This window comes from Rhinopithecus bieti, unplaced genomic scaffold (assembly GCF_001698545.2).
Source record: "Rhinopithecus bieti isolate Rb0 unplaced genomic scaffold, ASM169854v2 scaffold_13352, whole genome shotgun sequence".
Classification (NCBI taxonomy): domain Eukaryota; kingdom Metazoa; phylum Chordata; class Mammalia; order Primates; family Cercopithecidae; genus Rhinopithecus; species Rhinopithecus bieti.
In genome coordinates, this window is record NW_016808026.1 from 348,732 (window position 1) to 358,633 (window position 9,902).

At 35.4% G+C, this 9,902-nt stretch overlaps 1 protein-coding gene across 13 annotated transcripts in view; it reads left to right on the forward strand.

Annotated features, from left to right (window-relative positions):
- RIMS2 (regulating synaptic membrane exocytosis 2) overlaps window positions 1–9,902 on the forward strand; it is a 780,622-nt gene that overhangs the window by 152,839 nt on the left and 617,881 nt on the right. The gene's annotated exons all lie outside the window — the stretch shown is intronic.

Here is a 9,902-nt window from a genome sequence, read left to right on the forward strand (position 1 = left end):
AGTTGAGTATTTTCTTCTCCCTACATTGAAGGCTAGAAAGGACTGGAATTTGCTATTTTCCATTGTCTACATTGAAGGCTAGAGGAGGATGGAATTGGGTATTTACCTTCCTCAGGCCTGTTAAGCTTTGGCAAAACATCGTCTTTTATAAAATATTTTCCCTTGAGAGAAGACCTTGTTAAAAGAGAGAGCTTCAAGTGCATTTCAAAATGGTTACTTTCCTTCTCCCCCTATTGGATGCAGGAGAGGATTTTTCTCTGATTTTCACTGAGAGAACCTGGTAGAGCTTCTGGAGATAAAACTTATGCAAGTGTGTTGGCACCCGTAAAACTGAGAAACTAAGGTTTGGAATTTGAAACTTAAAAAGTAGTCTACCCTGAGCCTCTGGCAATTAATTATAAAGTGTTGTGGATATACTGGTTCCACCTGCATGCCTCTGCTACTGGGTTTTGGTTCTGGTAAGCTGTGCAACTTGGTATTTGTCTGTTTAGTTTTGTGGCAGCAATTTGCGAGGTCACATTAATTTGTTGATGATGCTAACAAGAGTTGTTGATTTTCAGTTCAGCTTTTTTTCTCGTTTTGAGGATGGGAGTGATAATTTCCAAGCTCTTTATATGTCAGATTGGAAACCAGAATCTCCTCATCAGCTTCTTGGAATGGACGAATGTAGGCGTTCACTGTTAATAATGTTAGCATATTGTCAGAGAAATAGGTGATGTAATTAGTTTCTCATATTACCAATTTTAATTCATTATCTCAACATTTTAATTTTGGTGAGATACTTTGCAGTGTGATTTTATCTCAAATATTGGCAAAAGGAGAAGAATAATTTTATACTTTTAACTGTGTTTAAAGACATTTTATAAAATATAAATATTTTAAATATTTATACATATTTTGTTTGGGAGGATGATGCAAATGTTTTACATTTTATATATAGATATTTTTATGAAACCCAGTTTTAATAATTTAGAGTTTTATGCCTATGTTTTCTAGTGAAGATTTTGAAATTGGAAACTGATTTTTAGATTAATGTCAACATTTATGATACAAACTTGTCACTGATTAAGAGCAACATGATTTCTTGCAGATTCTCACCCAGGACTTCTTTAACAAGTAAATGAGCTCATTTACATGTTTGTTTCTGTATTTCTTGTTTTTCGCAAACTATTCTTTGGTGAAGGATCATTTTAATTGTTCTTCATTTTAATGAGCTCATATGGTAATCTTTCTTTGCCATTATCTTTTTATCTTTTTGTGAATGTTTTGTTCTAAAAAGAGATTTTTGTCTTTTTCTCAAAGAAATACAAGTTTTCTAAATACAATTCAGTGTCACTATAGTTTGCTTGTGTTTGAATGTTTATATGACATTTGGTGTTAAAATAACAATCTTTTAAATATTAATCCATTTGTGACTATATTTAAATTCTAAATGACGTGACTTTCGTTCTTGCAAATAAGATATTACACTCTGAATTTTATAAAGAGAATACAAGATATAATTTTATTGTTAATATAGAAAGGTATACCAGTTATATTTGTTATTGTGACACAAATATGTCTAAGAGTATGCCTTTCATTTATTGCTATATCATTAAAAAATGAACACATTGTGAAAGTGAATCAATTTGATCTAAAGAGAATTTAATTTACAGTGTTAGGTATAGCCTTCTAATGAAAGTCTAGGATTTTGCTGACCAGTTTTCATGACTAATTATTAGTTTCCCTTTGAGAAGGTAAAAACTAATAAACTGATCATGTAGTCATAAGTTTACCTCAGGATAAGTTCTAGGAAATTGTGGAAGTCAAATTTCAGAGGTCTTTTTTGTTTTTTTTGAGTTGAGCTTTTTGGATGAGTAGGATTTTTTTTTCTTTTTTTGGATTTTTTTTTATTATTATACTTTTTACATGTGTATAATGTGCAGGTTTGTTACATATGTATACTTGTGCCATGTTGGTGTGCTGCACCCATCAACTCATCAGCACCCGTCAACTCGTCCTTTATATCAGGTATAACTCCCTCAGAGGCCTTTATTATGCTTGTGTATAATTTTTCTCTACCTTATAATATCCAGTCTTATTTCATTTTGATATTCAGTGATCTATATTGGGTCAGTCTCCCTTAATTTCCTGAATATTGTGAAAGCAGTACACACTAATAGGTCTGTAGAAGGAATAATTTAATTTTAATAAAGGAATGTTAAAAAATGAATAATATTAATCCCAAGAATGACTCACTAAATGTGTGCCACATGAGGTGGAAGGTTTTTTTTAGTTAGGTGTACCTAATTTTTCATATCATATGCATCATGAATTGTCTCCTTTTTGTTTCTTCAACTTTTGGCACCCGTAAAACTGAGAAACTAAGGTTTGGAATTTGAAACTTAAAAAGTAGTCTACCCTGAGCCTCTGGCAATTAATTATAAAGTGTTGTGGATATACTGGTTCCACCTGCATGCCTCTGCTACTGGGTTTTGGTTCTGGTAAGCTGTGCAACTTGGTATTTGTCTGTTTAGTTTTTGTGGCAGCAATTTGCGAGGTCACATTAATTTGTTGATGATGCTAACAAGAGTTGTTGATTTTCAGTTCAGCTTTTTTTCTCGTTTTGAGGATGGGAGTGATAATTTCCAAGCTCTTTATATGTCAGATTGGAAACCAGAATCTCCTCATCAGCTTCTTGGAATGGACGAATGTAGGCGTTCACTGTTAATAATGTTAGCATATTGTCAGAGAAATAGGTGATGTAATTAGTTTCTCATATTACCAATTTTTAATTCATTATCTCAACATTTTAATTTTGGTGAGATACTTTGCAGTGTGATTTTATCTCAAATATTGGCAAAAGGAGAAGAATAATTTTATACTTTTAACTGTGTTTAAAGACATTTTATAAAATATAAATATTTTAAATATTTATACATATTTTGTTTGGGAGGATGATGCAAATGTTTTACATTTTATATATAGATATTTTTATGAAACCCAGTTTTAATAATTTAGAGTTTTATGCCTATGTTTTCTAGTGAAGATTTTGAAATTGGAAACTGATTTTAGATTAATGTCAACATTTATGATACAAACTTGTCACTGATTAAGAGCAACATGATTTCTTGCAGATTCTCACCCAGGACTTCTTTAACAAGTAAATGAGCTCATTTACATGTTTGTTTCTGTATTTCTTGTTTTCGCAAACTATTCTTTGGTGAAGGATCATTTTAATTGTTCTTCATTTTAATGAGCTCATATGGTAATCTTTCTTTGCCATTATCTTTTATCTTTTGTGAATGTTTTGTTCTAAAAGAGATTTTGTCTTTTCTCAAAGAAATACAAGTTTTCTAAATACAATTCAGTGTCACTATAGTTTGCTTGTGTTTGAATGTTTATATGACATTTGGTGTTAAAATAACAATCTTTTAAATATTAATCCATTTGTGACTATATTTAAATTCTAAATGACGTGACTTTCGTTCTTGCAAATAAGATATTACACTCTGAATTTTATAAAGAGAATACAAGATATAATTTTATTGTTAATATAGAAAGGTATACCAGTTATATTTGTTATTGTGACACAAATATGTCTAAGAGTATGCCTTTCATTTATTGCTATATCATTAAAAAATGAACACATTGTGAAAGTGAATCAATTTGATCTAAAGAGAATTTAATTTACAGTGTTAGGTATAGCCTTCTAATGAAAGTCTAGGATTTTGCTGACCAGTTTTCATGACTAATTATTAGTTTCCCTTTGAGAAGGTAAAACTAATAAACTGATCATGTAGTCATAAGTTTACCTCAGGATAAGTTCTAGGAAATTGTGGAAGTCAAATTTCAGAGGTCTTTTTTGTTTTTTTTGAGTTGAGCTTTTGGATGAGTAGGATTTTTTTTTCTTTTTTTGGATTTTTTTTTATTATTATACTTTTACATGTGTATAATGTGCAGGTTTGTTACATATGTATACTTGTGCCATGTTGGTGTGCTGCACCCATCAACTCATCAGCACCCGTCAACTCGTCCTTTATATCAGGTATAACTCCCTCAGAGGCCTTTATTATGCTTGTGTATAATTTTCTCTACCTTATAATATCCAGTCTTATTTCATTTTGATATTCAGTGATCTATATTGGGTCAGTCTCCCTTAATTTCCTGAATATTGTGAAAGCAGTACACACTAATAGGTCTGTAGAAGGAATAATTTAATTTTAATAAAGGAATGTTAAAAAATGAATAATATTAATCCCAAGAATGACTCACTAAATGTGTGCCACATGAGGTGGAAGGTTTTTTTTAGTTAGGTGTACCTAATTTTCATATCATATGCATCATGAATTGTCTCCTTTTTGTTTCTTCAACTTTTATTTTAAGTTCAGGAGTACATGTGCCAGATGTTCAGGTTTGTTACACAGGCAAATGTGTCCCATGGTGATTTGCTGCACACATCATCCCACAACCTGTGTATTAAGCCCAGCATTCATTAGCTATTCTTCCTGATGTTCTACCTCTCTCCACACCCAGCTCCAGCAGGCCCCAGTGTTTGTTGTTCCCCCTGTGTGTCCATGTGTTCTCATCATTCAGCTCCGACTTATAAGTGAGAACATGTGGTGTTTAGTTTTCTCTTCCTGTGTTGGTTTGCTGAGGATAATACCTTTCAGCTTTATCCATGTCCCTGCAAAGGACATGATTTGGGCTGAGACAATGGGGTTTTTTAGATATAGGATCATGTCATCTGCAAAGAAACATAATTTGACTTCCTCTCTTCCTATTTGAATACCATTTATTTTTTTCTCTTGCCTGATTGCCCTGGCCAGAACTTCCAATACTATGTTGAATAGGAGTGGTAGGAGAGAGCATCCTTGTCTTGTGCTCATTTCCAAGAAGAATGTTTCCAGCTGTTGCCTATTCATTATGATATTGGCTGTGGCTTTTTCATGTATGGTTCTTATTATTTTGAGGTATGTTTCTTCAACCTAGTTGATTGAGAGTTTTTAACATGAAGGGATTTTGAATTTTATTGAGGGCCTTTTCTGCATCTAATTAGACAAATTATGCATTTTTTACCTTCAGTCCTGTTTATGTGATGAGTTACATTTATTTATTTTTGTACGTCAAACCAACCTTTTATCTTGGGAATGAAGCCTACTTTATCATGGTGGATATGCTTTTTGATGTGCTGCTGAATTTGGTTTGCCAGTATTTTGCATTGATGTTTGACAATTTTTCCATCGATGTTCATCAAGGACATTGGCCTGAAGTTTTTTGTTGTTGTTGTATCTGTGCCAGGTTTTGGTATCAGTGTGATGTTTTTCCATTGATGTTCATCAAGGACATTGGCCTGAAGGTTTTTTATGTTGTTGTATCTGTGCCAGGTCTTGGTATCAGTATGATGTTGGCCTCATAGAATGAGTTAGAGCGGAGACCCTCCTTTTCAATTTTTTGGAATAGTTTCAGTAGAATGGTACCAGCTCTTATTTGTACCTCTGGTAGAATTCAGTTGTGAATCCATCTCGTCCTGGGCTCTTTTTGAGTTGGCAGGCTATTTATTCCTGCCTCAATTTCAGAACTTATTATTGGTCTATTAACAGATTCAATTTCTTCCTGGTTCAGCATTGGGTGGGTGTATGTATCCAGACATTTATTCATTTCTTATATATTTTCTAGTTTATGTGCATAGAGGTGTTTATAGTATTCTCTGATGGTTGTTTATGTTTCTCTGGGGTCAGTGGTGATATCCCTCTTATTTCTGATTGTGTTTATTTGATTCTTCTTTCTATTAGTCTATCTAGTGGTCTATTATATTAATTAAAAAAAAAAACCCAGCTGCTGGTTTCATTGTTTTTTTTTTTTTTTTTAAGAATTGCTTTTTAATATTTGTTATCACCTTCAGTTCAGTTCTGATCTTGGTTATTTCTTGTCTTCTTTTAGCTGTGGAGCTTTCTCTTGGTTTGCCAGTTCTTTTAGGTGTGATGTTAGGTTGTTAACTTGAGATGTTTCTAGCTTTTTGATGTGGGCATTTAATGCTATAAATTTCCCTCCTAACACTGCTTTTGGTGCATCTCAGAGTTTCTGGTACATTGTGTCTTTGTTCTCATTAGTTTCAAAGAAGTTTCTTATTTTTCCCTTAATTTCATTATTTATACAGGAATCATTCAAGACCAGGTTGTTCAATTTCAATGTAGTTGTGTGTTCTTGAGTGATTTTCTTATTCTTGAGTTCTAATTTGATTGTGCTGTAGTCTGAGAGAATGTTATTATTTCAGCTCTTTTATATTTGCTGAGGAGTGTTTTACCTCAGATTATGTGATACATTTTAGTTAGATAAAATTAAGTGCCATGTGGTGATGAGAAAAATGTATATTCTGTTCTTTTCTTGGTGGAGAGTTCTGTAGGTATCTATCAGGTCTACTTGATTCAGTGCTGAGTTCAGGTCCTGAATATCTTTGGTAATTTTCTGTCTCAATCTGTCTCATATTGACAGTGGGGTGTTAAAGTCTCCCACTGTTTTTGTTTGGGAATTTTAAGTCGTTTTGTCTCTAAGAACTTGCTTTGTGAATCTGAATGCTCCTGTATTGGGTGCATTTATATTTAGGATAATTAGCTCTTCTTGTTGAATTGAACCCTTTATCATTCCATAATAACCTTCTTTGTCTTTTTTGATCTTTGTTGGTTTAATGTTTTTGTTTTGTCGGAAACTGGAATTGCAACCCCTGTTGTTTTCTGTTTTAAATTTGTTTCGTAAATTTTCCTCTATCCTTTTATTTTGAGCCTATTGTGTGTCTTTGCATGTGAGATGGGTCTCTTGAAGACAGCATACCAATGGGTCTTGGTTTTATAACCAGCTTGCAATTTTGTGTCTTTTAATTGGGGCATTTAGCCCATTTACATTTAAGGTTAGTATTGTTATTTGTGAATTTGATTCTGTCATCATGATGCTAGCTGGTTATTTTGCATACTTGTTTATGTGGTTGCTTCATAATGTCACTGTTCTGTGTACTTCAGTGTGTTTTTGTAGTGGGTAGTAATTGTTTTTCCTTTTCATATTTAGTGCTTTGTTCAGCAGCTCTTGCAAGGCAGGCATGGTGATGGAAATTCCCTAAGCATTTGATTGTCTGAAAAGGATCCCTTTTCTCCTTCACTTACGAAGTTTAGTTTGGGTGAATATACAATTCTGGGTTGGAATTTCTTTTCTTTAAGAATGTTGAATATTGGCCCCTAATCTTTTCTGACTTCTAGGGTTTTTGCTGAGAGGTCCTCTGTTAGTCTGATGGGCTACATTTTGTAGGTGACCTGACCTTTCTATCTGGCTACCTTTAACATTTTTTCTTTCATTTGTATATTGCAGAATCTGATTATTATGTGTCTTGGGGTTGATCTTCTCATGGAGTAACTTACTGGGGTTCTCTGTATTTCCTGGATTTGAATGTTGGCCTTTCTCTGTTGGGGAAGTTCTCCTGGATGATATACTTAAGTATGTTTTGCAACTTGGTTCCATTCTCCCCATCTCTTTCAGGTACGCTAGTCAGACTTGGGTTCCATCTTTTTAAAGAATTTCAAATTTTTTGGAGGTTTTGTTCATTTCTTCTCATTCTTGTTTATTTTTTTTCTGTTCTTGTATGTCTGTCTTATGTCAGAACGATACTCTTCAAGCTCTGAGATTCTTTGCTTGATCTGTAGTTCTCATGTTGTGTTTTTCAGCTCCATCAGGTTGGTTATATTCCTCTCTAAACTGGCTGTTCTGGCTATCAGCTCCTGTATTGTTTTATCATGATTCTTAGCTTCTTTGCATTGGGTTACAACATGCTCCTTTAGCTCAGCAAAGTTTGTTATTACCCACCTTCTGAAGCCTACTTGTCACTTCATCCATCTCAGCCTCAGTCCAGTTTGTGCCCTTGCTGGAGAGGTGTTTTGGTCATTTGGAGGAGAAGAGCCATTCTGGCTTTTTGAGTTTTTAGCATTTTTTTGTTAATTCTTTCTTTATGGGCTTACCTACCTTTGGTCTTTGGGGTTGGTGACCTTTGGTTTGGGTTTTTCTGGGGTCTTTTTTATTGATGTTATTGTTTTTTTCTGTTTGTTTTTCTTTAAGTGATTGCACTGTTTCGTGGGGCTGCTGTGGTTTGTGAGGGTCCCCTTCAGGCCCTAGTTGCCTTCGTTTTTCTCCTACCCAGAGTTATCACCAGTGAAAGCTGTGAACCAGCAAGATGGCAGCCTTCCCTTTTTTCTGGAAGCTTGGTTTCAGTGGGGCACTGACCTGTTGCTGGCCCAAATATGCCTGTAGGAGGTGACTGGAAACTCCTGCTGGGAGGTCTCACCCAGTTAGGAGGAACAGGATCAGGGATCTGCCTAAAGAAGCAATCAGGCGGGCCTTTGGTAGAGCAGGTATGCTGCATTCAGGGGTCCCTTCTTTGTCTGGACCATTTGAATTCTCCAAAGCTGACAGGCTGGAATGGCTGAGTCTACTGAACCGCAGAGACAGAGAACCACTGGGAGCTTCATCCCTGAGAAAGATCAAAGCTGTGTCCAGAGAATCCTTGCTGGAGTGGCTGAAGCCATCACAGGGAGGTCTTGCCAAGTGAGGACGAATGAATTGGGTTCCGCTTAAAGGAGCAGTCTGGCCATGATCCGTCAAGGCAGCTATGCTGCTCTCTGGGGGACCCCTCCTCGTCCAAACTGCCTGTATTCTTCAAAATTGGCAGGCTGAAATGACTGAGTCTACTGAACCACAGAGATGGTGGTCACCCACCCCCCTGGGAACTCAGTCCTGACTCAGGCAGACTCCAACCTGCTGCTACCAGCTGGCTGGAATTCCAGGCCAGTGGGTCCCAACTTGTGAGGCACCATGGAAGTGGGGCCCACAGAATGATGCCACTTTGCTTCCTGGACTCAGTCCCCTTCCTGGGGGCATTCACACATGGATCTCCTGCCTTGCCACAGATTCCGGGGCCAGAGCATGCAAAACTCCTGGGTCTCTCTGTGTGTCTAAGCAGCCGCTCTGCTGAAACTTCACATAGCTCAGTGTATTGGACCCAAAGCCCTGGTGATGTGGGTTCACGAGGAGATCTCCTGATCCATTGGTTGCAAAGATCTGTGGGAGAAGCATGGTTTCCTAGTCAGGTCACACAATCACTGACCACTTCCCTTGGCTCTGTGCTGCTCCCAGGTGTGCTATTGCTCCACCCTGCTTCTCTTTATTCTCTGAGGGTCAAGTTGTTTGCTTAGTCAGTTTCAATGTGAGAACTCAGATATTTCAGTTGAAGGTGCTGAACTGACTTGCTCCTTTCATTCCTCTCCTTGAGCACTGTGAACTGCAGCTGCTTTCAATCGGCTGTCTTAGCTTTCCACAACTGTCTACTTCTAAATCAGTTTCTGACTGTGAATTTTTAGATTTTGTAATATAAAATATCTTCTCATATCAGAGAATTAGAAAGCAGTTTCTTCTATATGCTATTTTAGACAAGACTTTATTGAACTCAGCAGAACTAGAAGTGAAGCACTGACTTATTATAGTTATTTATATACTATTTATTTAAATTCATTTTCAGTCTGGAATAGTTGTTTGCATAATTAACTTATGAATATTTCTAATTTAATATACAGTTATTTTAATAGCTATTTTAAGAGAGTTTGGATACTTGCTCTCCCCCACCCCCTATTCCTTTCTCTGCTTCTTTAGGCATAAAGAAATTCATTTGTAAGCCTTTAAAAAATACATTCATAAAACTCTATGTTTTATTTAAAATACTTATGCCTTACCTCAATATTAAGGAAAAATTAAGAAAAGGAAATCTATTTGTGCTTAACCAAATGTAATTGTGTTTAATATAGTATGTTAACATAATTATTTTAAAATCTTTAATATCAATAAAAACATTCAGAAAACTTCAGGACTAAATCATTGCTTTAAAACAG